The sequence below is a fragment of the Gracilinanus agilis genome, chromosome 2 (genome assembly GCF_016433145.1).
Source record: "Gracilinanus agilis isolate LMUSP501 chromosome 2, AgileGrace, whole genome shotgun sequence".
Lineage (NCBI taxonomy): Eukaryota > Metazoa > Chordata > Mammalia > Didelphimorphia > Didelphidae > Gracilinanus > Gracilinanus agilis.
Window position 1 is genome coordinate 526,238,700 of NC_058131.1, and position 20,286 is coordinate 526,258,985.

Consider the following 20,286-nt stretch of genomic DNA (forward strand, 5'->3'; position numbering starts at 1 on the left):
GTTATTCTGTTGTTTATGCAGTTACATTTGGAGAAAATACCCTTTTCTTAATGGGTTAAACTTCCATCTGAGAAGTACCATATCAGGTTTAATGTCTGCATCCCATAATGAAACTCATTAATAATTTACTATTGAAAGCGGTGGCCTGAAAAACCAGCCCTATCAATGGCAGGATAAGAGTGGCCCACTGATCAAGGACATACTTTTCTGGTGGAGTCTAGAAACTTTTCTGCTATGGCTAAAATTCTTCCAGAATCTGTTTTCTGCATGCATGCCTAAAATTAATTTCTAAATATTAAATTAAGTTGCACCTCCACCAGCCTCACTTTAGTCCAAGTTGAAATACTAGTTCTAATAGATTAAATATTTTTTGGTGAGTATATAATAGTGTAAGGCATAAAAATGTGAATGTGCAATTGAAAATAAATCCACATTAGGTGCCTAATAGTTGTGGAGGAGTTTCTTGACTATCCTGGAAATGGACTGTATATAATTATACCCAAGAGAATTTTAAAAGGCTTTAGATTTCATAAGTTATTTAAGACAACCAGAAAATTATGATAGATTCCTTGACCCTACTGCTCCTATACAATGCATAGTGAAGGAATAGTAGGGGAATAATTGGTCTTCCTATTCTCTTTGAGGCCTCACCACTCCTGGTGATATGTTTTGCATTATTATCTACCCCTTTGTGATCTCCAAATAATGCTGCAAGGAGTTAGTAGAGCTGATTAAGGGAACCTATCAGTTAGTTACTTGTGAGGATATAGGCACTTAAAAATGAAAGCCACTTGTCTCTCCTGCTGGTTAGTGAATCTTCCTAAGCTTGATTTATTGCAAATCCCTGATAGCAGTAATGATTCATTTAGTTGCTTCCATTATCAGCTTTTATTGCTATGAGTGATGGGTTTGTTTCTAGAAATAGATAGAGATGTCTAGAGATAGAGGTCAAGAAGTAAATAACAGTCAAGGTCACAAATGTGTTCACTTTCAACCTGCTAAAGTAGTGACCAAAAATAAAAACGCCAGGATTGTTTCAAGACAGTATAAATGGAAGGAGTATAATGCAAATGCATTAGAGGAGGCTATATAACGTTAGCAATCATGATTATTCTAGCTCTAGTAGCATATATTCAAGTTACCTTTCATAGTTAAATCTTGAATTAATATTATTGTCGCTCTTAGCAGAGTTCCTCAAGGGTACTTACAATGAAAAATAGAAAGGATTCAGTGCACCCTTTAGTTGTGCAGGCTATTTTACTACTAGGGACTAATCTATACAACTAGATCTCCAAATCTAGTTGTAAGAAAGGGTGGGTTATTTTTATATTTTTTCCAGGTGTTATGATTAGAATTCCTTCCAGTAGATCACAAAGCCAGGTCAGTCACCTCTTTCCTAAGCTAAGGCACACACACCAATTCAACAATTTACTTCCAGCCATATCCACCATTGCTATACTTGCACATTGCTAATTTGCCTTAAGTCCTTGAAAGCTCTGTATGTGGAGCTTCTGAGGCAGGAGAATATCCATTTCTTTTTTAAATTTTGAAATTTTCAACACTGAATTTTTAAAATACTGAATGTGGTGGGGCAGCTGGGTAGCTCAGTGGAATGAGAGTCAGGCCTAGAGACAGGAGGTCCTAGGTTCAAACCCGGCCTCAGCCACTTCCCAGCTGTGTGACCCTGGGCAAGTCACTTGACCCCCATTGCCGACCCTTACCAATCTTCCACCTATGAGACAATGCATCGAAGTACAAGGGTTTAAAAAAAAAATACTGAATGTGGTTTTGGATTCCCCCATCTTCCTGATTCTTTGATTGAAAGAACTTTCTGTGACACTGTATTTCAAGAAATATTAATTCAATCAGGAAGAGCTGAGTTCAAATTCTTTTTAAAAAAATTTATTTTTAAAAAAGTATTTTTCCATGATTACATGATTTGTGTTCTCTCCCTCCCCTTTTGCCTCCCCCCTTCTGGAGCTGCCAAGCAATTCTACTGGTTTATACATGTATTATCACTCACAACTCATTTCCATATTATTCATTTTTATAATAGAATAATCTTTTAAAACCAAATACCCAAATCATATACCATTATAATAAACAAGTGATAAATCATATGTTTTTCTTCTGCATTTCTACTCCCACAGTTCTTTCTCTCGATGTGGATAGCTTTCTTTCTCATAAGTCTCTTGAGATTTTTCTGGATCATTGTATTGTTATTAGTAGCAAAGTTTATTCATTTAATTGTCCCATAATGTTTCAGTTACTGTGTACAATGTTCTCCTGGTTCTGCTCATTTCACTCTGCATCAGTTCATCATTCCTTATAGCACCATAGTATTCCATCACCATCATATACCACAATTTGTTCAGCCATTCTTCAATTGAGGGACAACCCCTCAGTTTCTAATTTTTTGCTGCCACAAAGAGCGCAGCTATAAATATTTTTGTACAAACAATTTTTTTATCTCTTCGGGTTACAAACCTAATAATGATATTGCTGGATCAAAAGGCATGCAGTCTTTTAAAGTCCTTTGGGCATAATTCCAAATTGCCTTCCAGAATGGTTGGATCAATTCACAACTCCACCAGCAATGCATTAGTGTCCCAATTTTGTCAATTCCCTCTAACATGTGTTATTTTCCTTTACTAACATTGGTCAATCTGTGAGGTTTGAGTTGGTACCTCAGAGTTGTTTTGATTTGCATTTCTGTAATCAGGAGGATTTAGAACATTTTTTCATATGATTATTGATAGTTTTGATATCTTCTTCTAAAAACTGCTCATTCATATCCCTTTACCATTTGTCAATTGGGGAATGGCTTGATTTCTTGTATATTTTCTTAGTTCCTTATATAATTGAGAAATTGGACCTTTGTCAGAGAATTTTGTTATAAATTTTTTCCCCAGTTAGTTGCTCTCCTTCTAATTTTGATTGCATTGGTTTTGTTTGTACAAAAACTTTTTTAAAAACCCTTACCTTCTGTCTTAGAATCACTCCTGTGTATTAATTCTAAGGCAGAAGAGCGGTAAGGGCTAGGCAATGGGGGTTAAGTGATTTGCCCAGGATCACACAGCTAGGAAGTGTCTGAGGCCATATTTGAATCAACCAGGACCTCCTGTCTCTGGAACTGGCTCTCAATCCACTGAGCCACCCAGCTGCCCCGTGTAACAAAACCTTTTTAATTTAATATAATCAAAATTATTCATTTTACATTTTGTAATGTTCTCTATCTCTTGGTCTTAAATTCTTTCCTTTCCCATAGATGTGACAGGTATGCTAGTCTATGTTCACCTAGTTTATTTATAATTTCCCTCTTTATGTTTAAGTCTTTTACCCATTTTGAACGTATCTTGGTAGAGGGTGTGAGATGTTGGTCTAAACCTAATTTTTCCATATACTGTTTTCCAATTTTCCCAGCAGTTTTTGTCAAATAGTGGGTTCTTGTCCCCAAAACTGGGATCTTTAGGTTTATCGAACACTATCTTGCCGAGGTCATTTACCTTAAGTCTATTCCATTGATCCACCCTTCTATGTCTTTGCAAGTACCAGACTGTTTTGATGATTACTTTATAGTACCATTTAAGATCTGGTGTTGCTAGGCCACCTTCCTTCACATTTTTTTTCATTATTTCCCTTGATATTTCCTTGATATTCTTGATCCTTTGTTCTTACAGATGAATTTTTTATAATTCTATAAAAAAGATTTTTGGTAGTTTGAAAGATAAAGCATTGAATAAGCAAATTAATTTAGATAGGATTGCCATTTTTATTATATTAGCTTGTCCTACAAATGAGCAATTAATGTTTTTCCAATTTTTAAATCTAGTTTTATTTATATAAATATATACCCTGTCTATATACCCCATATTGCTTTTCCATTTCCTTTTTATCCAGCAAATTATTTCTTTTCTTTTGGAGGCATTTGGATTAGAAATGTTGGAAAAAACTATTCCATCATCAACAAGTCCTCTGATGCTAGTTTTAAACTCTAGATTTAAAATCATGACATTAGACTGTCATAATAGAGATTTAGCTAAACAGTCATATTTTGTAAATAAGTGAGGCCTTTATAAATAAGTATATGATAAAGAAATTAATTTAAATTTACATGAGCAACAATAATCCTAATAGACTTCCCTGCTGCTTATTTTCACTTCAGTCTTTTCCTAAAGGAATAATTAATATGTGTGATAGATAACTTCATTCAGCAGACCTGAAAGCCTGTCTAGAGAAATGAATAGTAGCCTCTCTCTGATTATTTGTGCTTATTTACTGTATTTTTTACTTTTACTTCAATAATATACTCTACTTGATTGAACAAATGCAATTTACCTTTGTAGTGTCAAAGACAATGATAGCTGCATTTGATGATTTTAGGAACTCCTTGGAACTGACTTTCAGTTGCTAACTATATATCATAATTATATGTTATGTTCCTAAGTGAAATAGTTATAATAACAACTTGCCTATCATGAACTCATTTATTCAGCAACTTGAAAGAAAGTAACATGCCTTTGAGTATTTAGAGATGTTAGAAAATCAGTTTTATGCATTTTGTTGTCGTTGCTCAGTTGTTTTAGTGGTTTTCAACTCTTTGTGATCCAGTTTGGGAGTTGGCAAAGATACTGGAATGGTGTGTCATTTCCTTCTCCAGCTCTTTTTACAGATGAGGAAACTGAGGCAAACAGGATTAACGATTTGCCCCAGGTCACACAACTAGTAAGTGTCTGAGGCCAGATTTGAATTCAGGTTGTCCTGACTCCAAGCCTAGCACTCTTTCCACTGAGCTACCTTACTGCCCTATCATGTAATTTAGTCATAGGTAACTCTTTTAGACCTTTAGTCAGAATCTATTTATTCCTATTTTACACAATTGTAACTTGGTTTGTTGATCTTGTCTTAACATCAGAAGCAAACCAGAAAAAAAAAAAGAGAGAGAGATGGGTGAGGAACTGCTATAGGTTGTGAGAAGGAACAGAAAGAAGGAAAGTAGATAAACTCTATAAAAGCCAAGACTACTCAGAAAGGCATAGGAATCTGAGACTGTTTATCATAGAAATGAATGACTATTGTACTAGCTATACAGAATCTCACAAGCTTTGCTAAACTGATTTTTACACCCTATTATGTTATAACACCATATTGATATTCATAGTGATGGAATCACCCAACCCTAGAATTTTAAAGCCAAGAAGAACTTGGCTTTTAAAATTTTTTTAAATTTATTTTTAAATTTTTATTTTAAAATATTTTCCATATTTTTCTGATTCGTTTTCTTTCCCTCCCCTTTTATTTCCCCTCTCCCAGGGACGATAAGCAATTCCACTGGGTTGTACAAATGTTATCACTTGATACCTATTTCCATGTTATTCATTTTTGCTATAGAGTGATCTTTTAAAGCCTAAACCCCAAATCACACACACACACACACACACACACACACACGTGATAAGTGATGTCATATGTTTTTCTTCTGCATTTCTACTCCCATAATTGTGGATAGCATTGTTTCATGTAAGTCCTTCAGGAGTGCCCTGGCTTGTTGCAGTGCTACTAGTAGCAAAGTCCATTACATTGGATTGTTCCACAATGTTTTACTTTCTGTGTACAACGTTATCTTGAGAACCTGACTTTAGCATGACCTTGAGTCATTAAAATACGTTCATCGTACTCTAACGAGGCAGGGAAGTAAGCAATAATTCTTGAGAGATATCTGAGACCGCTAGCCAAAATGGTTGAAATTGGTTATACAAGTTTTGTGCTTAAGGGAGGATTGTCACTTGTTCAGAAATTTCAGCTACCTGGTGTAGCTCATTTCCCTACCATTCTAGAAAGCAAAGATCATATTATTGTCCAAGGGCAGTTGTCAACAGATGAGTTGTCTTTTTAAAATATCCTTTTCTGTTCTAATTTTAAACTTTTATTTCAAAATTCCTCTCTTCTCATATTTAGTCAGTTATCCCCTCAGGCAGCCTCTCATTTCTGTTCCTAATAGGGTTCCCTCTATATGGTAAGTACTTAAGGGCTTTTAATGATGATACATGACTAGGCCTTCTCCTCTAATCTGTCACCATACTTTCATCTTGATGAAATTAAATTAAAAAATCTCTTCTTAGATCTGCCAACCATCACAGGCTACTCCTGAGAGACCTTCTGTCTCTTTCCTATTCTGATGCCCCCCCAGAAAGAGGAAAATATGGGCAAGAATAGAAGGTAGGATTAATGGACACTTCCATGTGACAGTCTACTGTAGGAGGTGTTACCTCCTCATTGAAATAGAACCAAACAGATTTTCTACCCATTATCTTAGGCACTACAGGGATTAAGTCACAAATGCATCTTATGTTCACTGTGAATAACATTTATTTAGAACTGAGGCTGGTATCTATGTATAAGCTTGTTCATAGTTTTGTTTTTAAGTTAAATTAAGCTATAATTGCCACACCTGTGGTGCTTTTCCATCAATTCCCTTAAGCTTTAGCTTTGCAAATATATTCCCACTGGAATCCAAAGACATTGGTTTCCAGGAAGCTGGCTGGTATGTCATGAGAATAATACTACTTTATTATTCATTAGCATCATTTATAGTTGAACCATAATTGTATCTGAGTATCTTTAAGCCGTCAATCTTTGTTCTTAATTAATGAAAAGTCTTGGCAAATATTTTCCCTTTTATTTTATTTTGTGCCAGTCTAAGAATTTTGCCTCTAGGAAGAGAGGTTTCTTCTCCCACCAAAATGAGTAGAAATTGTAATATTATGTTTTTATTATTTCTTACTGAAGTATTACACCTGCTTAGAACTTTCTCAGGTCAAAATTTTATTGCCAAAAATGCTCTCCTAAGTCTTATAATGGCCAGTGGCTTTAAAGAACAGATATAATGTAATTTTAAAAATAAAAATATTTTCTCACATTTATATATATATATATGTGTGTGCATGAAAATCTTTTTCTGTCTAGGTTTTAAAAATACTATTCATGCATTTTCTCATTTGAGCCTTATTACAACCCTTTGAGTCAGACTAGTAAGTATTTAAGGTAAGTCTCAAACATAGAGCTTCTTGAAGCTATAGCTATAAGATAAGAAAAAGAAATTAAGATTATAAAATATTAGTAAAGAAGAAATAAAATTATCCTTAATTATAGAAAAAATGATGTTTTTCTCAGAACCTTTGGGAATCAGTGAAAAGATAATTAAAAGGATTAATAAAGGCTTACCAAATTAACAAGTCTAAAAAATAAACACAAAATCATTAGCATTTCTTGACATTATTAATGAAAATCTAGGAATAAGAGACATAAAGGGAAATTCCATTTAAAATAACTACAAAAAATTTCAAGGAACTGGAAACTAGCTAAAATGATTAAACAAATTGTAGTACATAATAATGATGGAATATTACTGCTTTCTCAGAAGTATAGAATGTGAAGAATATAGAGAAGCATAGGCAAACATGAATAAATGGATGGATGTATGAAATGGCATTTATTAAACACTATGTGCAAAGCATTAGGCTGGTGATAGAGATAGAAAAGCAAAGCAGTCCTTGCTCTCAAGGAGGTCATGTTCTAATAATGGTAACACACATAGGAGATTTTAGCAATGTTAAATAAAAAGGTCCCCAAATCTTTAGAATGCAGTGGCAAAACTGATAGTAATATATCTTATTTATTGTTGTTTGCCCTGATAAAATAGTCATATTTGATGTTGACTCATTTGGTAATGCCAAGGACTTTGGTGGGCAACACTTTCTCTCCTGGGCCTTCAGTAGTTGTGGCTGCGGAGGAGACAATTGCCAGGCAGCATCTCCACTACCCTTGATTTCCAGATGATGGCTTGACTGGAGGGGGTTGCTGCTATACCTGGGGCTCTTGGACAGCTTCTGGGCTGTCTCCATCAAGCTTTGTGCCACCACCGTTAGGGGGCCTTGCAGCTGCATAGAGGCCGGCTAACCTGCTTCACAAGTTGGTGGAGATGGCTGGTATTTCCTTTCCAGGGATTGTTTCTCTGGCTAATGATTGCAGAAATAATGCCAAAAAGTCAGGGAACCAAATTTCATGCCCTGTACTTATAGAGAAGTCTCTCAGGCCTTCAGTCAGGATCTGTCTGATCTTATTTTTAATTATAACAAGGTTGTGGCAGGGATCTGGCCCTGAAACCAGAAGTAGAATCAAGGGAAATGATCTGGGTGATGACTCTTGGGCTTATCAGCCCATTTTTGTTACTTGGTTAGTAGTTAGGGGTGGCAGAAAAGATGGCAAATCTGTTCTTCACAGATGTTGCTTCCTCTGATTGTGACTATGGGGCCAGCATGGAAGCAGGATTGACGGTATAGGGAGCACTGCTGTTTTCAGCAATCCTGGCAGACTTTCATCAAGATCTGAAGGTAGAATAGTAGTCAAGGTGGTGGGAGTAATTTGACTTGCTTGGCACGTGTCATCTCTTTTCTTTTCCTCAGTATGCCTTGCTGCTTCTGATAGACCAGCCTGCCTATCTTGTGGATGAGTGATTGTTGATTTATAAGAACTGATGAAAAATGAAGCAGAAACAGGAAAACTACACATGACTAATACAGTATAAATGGAAATAACAGAAACCACAAATACAAACACCATCCAAATGCTTTAAAATTATAATGACCAAGTTTGGCCTCTAAAGAGGGTTATGCGAATACTTCCCTTCTGTTTTTGCAGAGGTGATGGATTTCTGGGTATGAAAGTGCATATGATATTGGACTTAGTTGATATATTGGTTAGTTTTGATAAACTATTTGATTTTTAATTTTTTGTTATATAATGATGCAATTTTGTTGATTAACTCAAACTTAAAAGTATTTTTTATCAAGTAAATATACTTCTTGATTGCATTAGTGAATATGGACAGGGCCTCTATTACTCATGAGATCAATCAAGAAATTTGTATGAAAGGGAGAAGTTATCTAAGAACCAGATAGAGATTCCAAGGACTAGAAAAAGATAGGAAGGAGAAGGGTCATACAGAGTTGAGCCAATAACTAGCAAAAGGAGAAATGGGAGATAAAAGAACTGAACTGTGGCCAAGAAGGGAGTTAGATATTCCAGAGAGCCAACAGTTTCCACTATATGTATCTCAAAGCAGAAAACCCACTACTCAGTAGAAAACCCCCTACTCAGAATCTGAAGGAAGTCTTGAGAAAAGACCTTCCCAGCTTCCTTTCTTATTGCTTGTGTATCTATAGACACTATATCATAATATGCTGTTTATTGACTAGATGTTTTATAGTAACCTGAAATTTGCCTCAACCATAAGGAGCTCAGGTGTTTGATTGGAGATAGGTATAAATGTAAATTTAGGCAGAGAATTGATCCTCTTCCTAGATGTTAGGAATCTTCTTAACCAGGAGCTTAAAGTGATTGCAATTGAACTTGGAATTTTTCATCAAAACAGATTCCTTAAAGGAAGGAACCATATGGATCTTAGAGGCTATTATATTACTCCTAGGCCTCAAATCAGCTACTTATTAGAACAGGGTGTTATAATTATAAAAGATAGTTCTCTGGGAGGGGGAAAAGTTAAAGTGGGAAGGGTAGATTGAGAAATAAAGGTAGTATTTTTTAAATCAGTAAAGATTTTAGCACCAAAGCAACTACAAAAGTGATAAAATCTATGGAATTTACTAAGTTATATTCAAGATTTATACAATCATAGCTAGAAAAGATTTGTTTTTAAAGAAATTTTTTTTGTGGGCAGCTAGGTGGCTCAGTGGATAAAGAGCCAGACCTAAAGATAGAAGGGTTCCAGGTTTAAATCTGACCTATATTAATCCTAATGTGGAAGATAAGGGTTTAAAAAAAGAGAGAAGAGAGAGAGAGAAAGAAAAAATTTTTTGTCATTCTGAATGACAAAAAATAAGTATTTCCAGATAAAGAACATAAAGAATATTTTATATAGAGAACCAATACCCCTAAATTATGTACAGCTTTTTCAAAATGTGTAATAGTTTCAGCACATTAATTCCAAAGCTGTCCTACTTAGGTCTGTATTTCCCAGGGAGCATGATCCCAGGTCTTCTATTCCCTTTTGCCTTTTCTTTGTATTTTAATACTCTTGCAATTGATGTTCTCACATGATACTTTGTTTTGGTCTCATTATCATTACCCTCTTCTCCTTTCTCAGTTCTACTTCACAATAAATAATTTTTTTAAACTCTCCCTTGCAATCAATAATCATAGTCAAATTTAAAAAACTCCTACACATTGGAAATGTTCAAAAATATATGTCTCATTGATAATCTATAGTCTATCATCTCTTTGTTTTGAATACAAAACATTGTACAGAAATAGCCAAATAATTGGGAAGAGATTCATTGTTCATGGTTGGGCTGAGTGAATATAATCAAAATGATGATGCTACCTAGATAAATGTTTAGATTTAGTGCTATTCAAATCAGGCTCCCAAAGAGTTCATTTATAATCTAGACAAAACATGACAAAATTCATTGGCAGAATAAAACATTTAGAATCTTGAAGTACAAAAGGAGAGAAATATCGAGTATAAAAGTTGATGAGTACACTAAATTGGATGAACAGAATTACTGAAAAAAATCTTCACAACAAGTGAAATATAGTAAGCTGTCAGGAATATATTAAATTTAGACCTGTTCCCCAAAAGATAACAAAGAATGCAAGCAAAAAGTTTTGTTAAAAACTTTTTTGTAGGTGCTTTTTTTGTAAATGCTTTTTGGTTTTTTATCACATTCATTTCCAAATGTTTTTTCCTTTACTTATGAGTCTTTCCTTGTAATAGTTTAAAAATGAAAAAAAAAAACAATTCAGAAAAGCTAATAAACATACTGACTATGCTGGAAAATATATTAAGTACTTTATACCCATAGCCTTCTACCTCTGCATTCATAGATGGGAAGTGAATTTTTCAACTCTTTTCTTAGGGCCAAGCTTGGCCTTTATTACATAGCATTCATTGAATTATCCTATCTCTCTGTATTAATTGTAATTATTGTGTGTATTATTTTCTTGGCTCTACTTCATGCTATATCAATTCATCTAAGTCTTCTTATATTTCTGAATTTTTTGTTTCTTAAGGCTCAGCATTTTCCATTATATCTATACAACACAATTCATGCAGATCGGCATCTATGTTTCTAGTTCTTTGGAACCAAAAAAATTCCACAGTGACTATTTTGGTAAAAATTAGGATCTTTCTGTCTCAGTGGCTTCCTTCAGGGTACATGCCTAGCAGTTTGATCTCTTTAGTCAAAATAGAGACAGGTAAGTCACTTTTAAAATAATCCCTTACTTTCAAATAGTTTTCCAGAATGGTTAGAACAGTTTGCATTTTCACCAACAGTGTGTCAGTGTACCTATCTTTCAGTAACCCCTTAAATATTAACTATTTCCTTTTGTCATCGTTGCCAATTTTTTTGATTTTGAGATGAGATCGCAAAGTTGGTTTAATTTGCATTTTTCTTATTAATAATTTGGAACAGTCTTTAACATGGTTATTAATAGCTCTCATATCCTTTGACAACTTATCAATCAGGAATGTCTCTTGGTCTTGCACATTTATGTTGATTGCCTATATATCTTATGTTGATTGCCTATATATCTTAGAATGAGAATTTTTTTCAAAACTGAAATGCTGACTTATCAGCAGTCATATAAAAGAATGTTCCAAATCACTAATAAAGGAAATAGAAATTATAGCATTTTCAAAGTTTCATCTTACACTTATTTTATTGGTAAATATGGCAAAACTGGAAAATAGTCAATACTGAAGAGACTGAAGAAAGACAGGCACACCAGTACACTTTGTGGTGCTAAGAACTGACTCATCTTTTTTTGGAAAATAATTTGTAATTATGTGAGAGAAGTCACTAATGTGGTCATATTTTCTGACCTAGCAAGTCTAGTACTTGGCAGATATATCATGGAGGTCAATGACAGAAAACAAGGGTCCATATATGCCAAAGTAGTAAAACTACTTTTTATTTAGAGAAGAAAAAAGTAGGGCCTAGCCTAAGCCACTCGGCATGGGCAACCTACAAATTGCTACATGGCATCAGAGTGCATGAGGCAGTGAAGCAGCTGGGTGGAGGGGAGGAACTAGCCCAGACTAAGCCACTCCAGAAGGGTAACTAAGGCAGAGAATAGGAACTTAAACATTCCCAAGAGGTAGCAGAACTCCAGAGGCAGCAGAGTGGGGGACTAGCCCTGCCTAAGCCACTCAGTAAGGGTAGCAAAGGCAGAGATAGCAGGAAACCTACTCACTCCCATGTGGCAGCAAAGTGCCTGAGGCACTATTCCCCATAGCAAGGACTTGTCCAGCCTAAGCCAGTTGGCAGAGGCAGGGGAGCAATAGAGCAGGGGTCGGCAACCTTTTTTGCTGTGAGAGCCATAAAAGCCACATTTTTTAAAATGTAATTTCATGAGAGCCATACAGTGCTCACAGTGCACGCTCCTGTAACAGCGCCTGAAAAAAAATTGACTTTATGGCTCCTGCAGAAAAAGCCACATCTTGCCGACCCCTGCAATAGAGCAAGGAATAGCCCATCCCACAAAGCAAAAAAGGAACTAGAAAAATAGGGTGCTGAATCTAGATGGACAAAATAACTGCAAGCCTCCCCAGAGCAAACCAACAGGGCCACTCCCTTGGGAAACTGAGGCAGCCGGACCTATCCCAAGTGTCAGAAAAGAATATTCCGCAAGCTTGGAGCAGTGCTTCCTCTGCCCTAGGAACAGAGAAGAACCTCAACAGCTAAATAAAAGCTAGATAAAAATAACTAGAAAGCAAAAAAAGAGGAAACCTGACCTTAGTTACTTTAATGACATGGAAGACCAAAATATGAACTCAGGAGAGGACAACATGCCAAAAAGGAAAGGTGAAGTCTCAAAGGAAAGTATAAAAGGATGTCAGACCTCAAAAAAACTAGAAGAACTTGAAAAGAAATACTTAAAAATCAAATAATATGAGAATTGGCAGAAAAATTCAACCAACAAGGGAGAAAAATTCTCTGAAGAAATTAATTTCCTAAAAATAGGCCAAAAGGAAATGAAAGTAGAAAAACACATTGAAAAAAAAATGGACCAAATGGAAATGAAGGCAAACCCCCCCAAAAAACACTGAAAACAAAACAAAAAACAAAAAACAACTCTGGCCAAATGGAAAAGGAAACACAAAAATTAAGGAAGAAAATAATTCCCTAAAAATTAGAATTGGACAAATAGAAACTAATGAATCCATAAGACATCAGAAAATAACAAGATAAAATCAAAAGAATGAAAAAATAAAAGAAAATATAAAGTTCTTTATAGGAAAAATGATGTACCTGGAAAATTGAACCAGGAGAAATCATCCAAGAATCATCAGAATACTTGAAAGCCATAATAAAAACAAACAAACAAAAACAGCCTGGATACCATATTACAAGAAATCATCAGAGAAAACTGTCCTGATGTCCTTGAACAAGAACAAGAAGGATTACATGCTTACAACCAAGAATTACATGCCCAGCAAAATTGAGTATAATCCTTCCCGGTGGGGGGTGATGTTTGACAATCAGTGAAATAAAGGAATTTCAGACCTTCCTGACCAAAAAAGCCAGAGCTGAAAATTCAATGAGCAAATTCAATACCCAAGAAGTATACAAAAGTAAATTGGAAACCTAAGGTTGAATGGAGTACATTCATACCTGGGAGGATGATAATTGAAATACTTAGAATATCTATGATAATTTGAGATGCTTAAGGTACTTAACATATATATGCAAGATACTTAAAGTACTAAAGATACTTAAAAACTTTATCACTATTAAAGCAATGAAAAGTAGTATACATAAAAGTAGGAAAGCCTGAATAGGATGGTCTGATATAAAATACACAAACATATTAGAGGAACATGGAAAAGTTTTGACTGTAAGACTTATGGATAAGAAAAGAATTTATGACCAAACAAGACATAGAGAACATTACAAAAAATGAGATGAATAATTTTGATTACAATATATTTAAAAGGTTTTATGCAAACAAAACCAATGCAACCAAGATTAGAAAGGAAACAACAAATTTGGAAAAAAAATTATAGCAAGTATCTCTGACAAAGGTCTCATTTCTCAAATTTATAGAGAATAGAATAAAATTTTTAAGAATAGAAAGCATTCCCAATTGAAAAATGGTCAAAGAATATGGCTAGGCAATTCTCAAAAGGAAAAAGTTAAAATTCATCATATGAAAAAAATGCTCCAAATTACTATTGATTAGAGAAATGCAAATTAAAACAATTCTGAGATACCAGCTTACACCTATCAGATTGGATAACATGACCAAAATGGAAAATGATAAATGTTAAGGAAATGTGGGGAAATTGAGACACTAATATACTGTTGGTGGAATGGTGAACTGATACAACATCTGGAAAGCAATATGAAACCAAGCTCAAAGGGCCATAAAACTATGCATACTCTTTGATCCAGCAATACAACTACTCGGTCTGTATCCCAGAGTTCAAAGATAAGAGGAAAGGACCATGACATACCTGTACAAAAATATTTTTAGCAGCTCTTTTTGTAGTGGCTAAGAATTAGAAACTGAGTAGTTGTCTATCACTTCGGGAATGGATGAACAAATTGTAGTATATGGTTGTAATGGATTACTATTGTGCCATAAGAAGTGACAAACAGGATGAGTTCAGAAAAACCTGGAAAGATTTATATGAACTGATGCAGAGTGAAGTGAGCAGAACCAGGAGAACAATGTATACAGTAACAAATATTATATTTTGATCAACTGTGAAAGAAAAACCTATTATCAGCAAAGCCAGTTCCCAAAATAACCACAAGGGATATATGATAAAATATGCTATCCACAGCCAAAGAAGGAACTACTGAAGTCTGAGGTCAAATTTAAACTCAGGTCTTCCTGACTCCAGGCCCAGTACTCTATCCATGATGCCTTTTAGGAGCACCTATTAAAATGCTCAATAGGTGCCAAATACTAAACAGAACACCAAGGATTACATATACAAAAGTAGATCATTCCTGCCTTCAAAATATATTCTTTTGAGGAGAGATAGCACGTGTAGGGAAATAATGGGCTAGGAAATCACAGGGATAGTGAAATTTATTCATAGGGAAGTTTATTTTTACTTCCTAGGACTAATGGTAGCATTGACTTGGTTATCTATCTCTAAAGTAAAAGGTGGAAAGCAGAGTTGGAAAATGGATGAAGTATCTGGATAGAGGGAAAAGTTTCTGAGGTGAATGAGATATGAAATATAGTGGAGGGTTGGCTAGATATATCTTTTATAGTGATGGTAGAGTCAAGTAAAGAATTTGTTGTGTTTTTTTTAAGAATGAGGAGGGTTTTTTCACATTTATAAATAAACTCAGAAGAACCTAGAGAAGGAGGGTTTGAAAATTTGAAAGGTTAGGTGACTGAAAGGGCAGACTTCTGGAACAGATCATAGAGAATGGAATGAAGGGCCAAAGTAGAGGAGTTGACTGACTATGAACCACTCCATCTGAGACTGAAGTCAAGGAAGAAAGAATAAGTAAATGTTGAGGGGAGAAATGAAAGCTCATGGCAAATAGCTGCTATTTTCTCAGCAAAGTATATGTTAAAAATCCTCTAGAGAGATGGAAGAGGGAGGGAATGAATATGGGAGGTTTGAAACAGGGACGAAAGAATATGGTAGAAAGCCAATTAGGAAGAAACTATGAAATGTATAAAATATTTGGAGGTCAATCTACTTTAAAATACTTGACTAGATTGAATTACAAAGAAATTCCTTAAAGAAATAACAGAGGACTTTAAATATATAAAGAAATATTTTGTGCTTTTGGTTGAGCTATCTAATGTAATGAAAATGGAAATATTACCAAATTATTAATTTATAGTTTAATGCTATATCAATCATACTATCAAAGGGATACTTTACAAAACTTAATAAATAATGATTCATTTGGAGGAGCAAAAGATATAGAATATCAAGGAAAATAATTTAAAAAGGTAGGAATGAAGAAGGAATAAAACTTCTGTAACTTGAAGTATAATGTAAATAATTAGCCATCAAAACTATTTGGTATTGCTTTAAAAATAGAGAAGCAGATTAATGCAAGGGATAATCCAAAATAATGGAACTCAGTAAGCCAGTTTTTGACAAACACCAAAACATAAATTACTTAGGAAAGAGCTGTGTATTTGATTAGAACTTCTGGAAAACTAGAAATTATTCTGGCAAAAATTAGGCTTAAACCAACATCTAATACTATATCCCATAATAAATTCAAAATTGATATGTGAGATGAACATCAAGATCATTCCATAAAAAAATAAAAAGAGAAACAGATTATATACTATTCACAACTTCAAGTAGGACATGTATTTTAGAAGATATGTTCTTAATCAAATAAGTGATAGTTAAATGAAATAAAAACTGATTATATGAAATTGAGAAGCTTCTGTACAAGCAAAATTAATGCATCTAAGATAAAAAAACAAATTGACAAAATAGGAGAAAAATATTTGTGTCAAATATCTCTTTCAGATAAAGATTTTGGTATCCAAAACAAATATATGATCTAAAGCCATTCCCAATAGATAATTGGTAAAAATATGTGAGCAAATATTTCTCAAAAAAGAATTACAAACTATTAACCACCTGAAAGAGTGCTTCAGATCACTATTATTCAGAAAAATCACATGTCAAACAAATTGAGAAAGATCACAAAAGATGGGAATATTCATTGTTGGAGTTGTTGGAAGATAAGCATACTGTTATATCATTTGGAGGTGTTGTCTGAATTAGTACATTTTGGAAAACAATTTAGAATTATGCAAGTTAAGCCACATTTTGAAATGGCCAAATTTTTAGACCAAGATATTCCACTATTAGATGTCTGTACCAAAATATTTATATCAATATGTCTTGTGGCAGCAAAGAACTAGAAATAAAGTAGATGGCCATCAGTTGGTATGTGAAGGAAATTTACTTTTCTGGGGTCTCATACTTGAACTTGTCTCCTGCCAAATATTTGATGTGTGAGGGAAATCATTGGGTAAATTAGGTCACTTCAGTCCACGTGAATCTGCATGAGTTTGCACCACCTCTGTCACCTAGCATGGGTCACAGGACTTTGACCTATGCACTTGATCCTTATTTCTTTTTTTTTAATTCTTACTTTCTGTTTTAGAATTGATATTAAGCATCAGGCAATGGAGGCTAAGTGACTTGCCCAGGGTCAAACAACTAGGAAGTGTCTAAGGCTAGATTTTAACCCTGGACCGCCTTTCTCAAGGTCTGGCTCTCAATCCACTTAGCCAACCTTATGCCTTCATCCTCCACTCTTTTCTCCTCTACTCCAGTCTCTGATGGCCCTTTCCGTCTTTAAGGCCAGTCTCCCTCTATTTTTACTCTTGATTCCTTCCCTTAATATCTGCTCTGATAGATTGTTCATGCAATCTTTTCTCTCTCTCTCTCTAATTTCTCTGTGTACTCTTGTTTCCCTATTAGAATGTAAGCTTCTTAAGGGCAGGGACTGTTTTTCCTTTCTTGGTGTTTCTAGCATTTAAGCTGTTGAGTGGCATATATAAGCCCTTAATAAGCACTTGTTGACTGATTGGAATTATAAGAACTTAAATTTAGGTTTTATGCTAAATACGAGAATTCTAAAGTAATGTTGTGGTCGCAGATTTAAAAATATTACATCTTAAGTCAAAATGGATTTTTTAGCAGCTTTATTTACAAAGAGGTGGAAAGAGTGAAAGTGGAAAAATGTAGATAAAGAGAAAGGAAGTACTGCCTAGCTACAAATACCCTAAATTTAATCCTAATGTCTCCAGACCACAAATGCGAATCTCATCAGAATCTAAAGGCATAATTAGGAAGCCAGAAGATGCTAAGAACCAGAAGATGCTAAGGAATCTGCCAAGAACCTTCAGTGCACGCTAGGCTAAGACCACCAAGAATCACACCAGAACTCACACTGAAGGGGAGTGTCCCACTGAAGCGCCAATTAGCAGAGAGAGTCTCCTCACTGAAGAACCAAGGAAGGAATCACTCCACTCACCACTGCAGGATCCAAGGAAAGAGTCTTCTCCTCCAATCTACCTCTTTGCCACAGAATAAATGACTAAATCCTTGAGCTGGCTTTTTAAAGCAATTTTCTTGATGTCACTTCCTGTCATTCCCCCACTTTATGGGAACCAATTAGTCTTTCAATTTGCCAAGGAGGAGGGGAAGTGACCTTTGGAGGTGTTAGCTTACTCTAGTAAGTGACTAGGAACTCTCTTACTTAGTGTCAAGTAGGGGTACTTTGAGTTCTTAATTTGTTTAGTTAAAAATAGACAAGGGAAGAATTAATCCTATCTTCACAGTTGAGAGCATCCACATGGGTAGCGAGACTAGGCCTTTTTTTCTCTATCTCTCTTCTTTTACCTATCCAAGTAATTCTAATAAACTTTATTAAAATTCTAGGAACTAGAGTCCTACTTTTAATTCTTACATTGGGAAAACTTAAATTTATTGTGGTATAAAAATTTAATGACATTATGCTATAGAAACAAATATAATACAGAAAAGTATGATAGGAATTATATAAATTGATATAAAATGAACACATTCAAGAAAATAATATACATAACCATAACAGTGTAAATGGATAGAAATTAACATTGCAAAGTTACAAAGAACAAGCATGGACTCAAAGAGGAGATATGAGAAAATATCTTCCCTAACTCTTTTGCAGAGATGAGAGGTCTATTTGGTATGGAATACTATATATATTTCCAGTTTTTTTATATGATGATCAATTTTGCTTTCTTTTTTTGTCTTTTAAAAATTTCTTTATTATAAGAGATGACTTTCTGGAAGAAGGGTATGATGGGAAATAGATATGGAGAAATTTAGGCATTATAAAAATGGTATCAATAGAAACATTTTTAAAAAAGAAAACCAATTAGTAAAACAATAGATTATCTTATTGCTTTATGGGTTCAGTTGATATTAGATTACACAAATTTCTTTTAGACACAGTCCATAGTTGTGTGATTTTCCTTAAGCAATGTTCTGTAGATTGTGAGAAGCTGGGTAATTGGATGATGGGGGGTAATCCAGGGATGGAGATTGGCACGAATTTAAGAATAGAAGTTCATTTTATACTTGAACTCATTGACTATAGCAGTCATGATGGGGAAGGGAAGAAAATGAAAACAGAGCAAGGTTGTTGGCTTGGAATGAATGATCAAGAAACAAGAAGTTACAGTAAAGCAAAGGATATGTTTAGGAGGATCAAGACAGAAGGAAAGGTGGAAGGATAGAAGGTTATAGTCAGAGAGTAGAATTTTAGAATTCTTGATAAAAAAGTAGAGTACTTATGAATTACTTATGAATGATGACAGAATCTAGTGTGTGACCATTGCTATGACTGTGATGGATTGAAAGTATAAATCATAGAATCATAATTCTAGAGCTCTAAGAGTATTAACACAACTTTTCTTGCATAATTGCAAATTGATATCCAGACATGAATGTACTAACTGATCATACAACTAACATATCACCCTTTTCTGAGTAGATATAGATATAAATTGTAGATATAGTTGATGTGTTAATTGGTTTTACTGAACTACTTTTTTTTCTTTTAAAAATCTTTAAAAAAAACAACAAACAAATTTAACTCAACAGTCCTAATACTGTTTATATGCTACAAGAAAATCCATGATAGAAGCAATGACCCGATTAACCAAAATATTCAAGGCAGCATTCTTTGTAATAAAAAAGTACTGCTAAATAAATTACATGCCTGTCAGTTGGGAAGAGGTGGAAAAACCTGTGATGAATTAATATAATTAAATTATTTTACTATATTAATGAATTTGAGACATTTAGAAAAAATGGGATAACTTATACAAATGAAAACAAAATTAATAGAAGCAAGAAAAAGTGAAAAGTTCATTAAAAGTAAGTAAGACATAATAATTAAAAACTGTTGAAGATCTGGAGAACAGGATAACCCTCTACTTCCCTTATGGGAGAGAGATTGAGGAATAGATTTCAATATATTCTTTACTTTTGTTTAAATGTATTTTTCTTTATCTTTAGAGAGGTTTCAAAATAGAGGTGATAAGGGAAATGATTATGATTTAAAGACAAAAGCAATCTATAACTCAAATGTATTTTGTGATCATTCTCTGTGTACACATTTATGATAGATGCTTTGTTTAAATGACAGAATATAGCTAAATTATTCATTTAGAATATTTCTTTCATTATAATTATAAATAATA

General features: G+C 34.2%; 1 protein-coding gene across 1 annotated transcript in view; it reads left to right on the plus strand.

The window, feature by feature from the left end:
- The window catches only part of TTBK2 (tau tubulin kinase 2), a 269,754-nt gene that overhangs the window by 141,951 nt on the left and 107,517 nt on the right, over positions 1-20,286 (plus strand). The window lies entirely within an intron of this gene.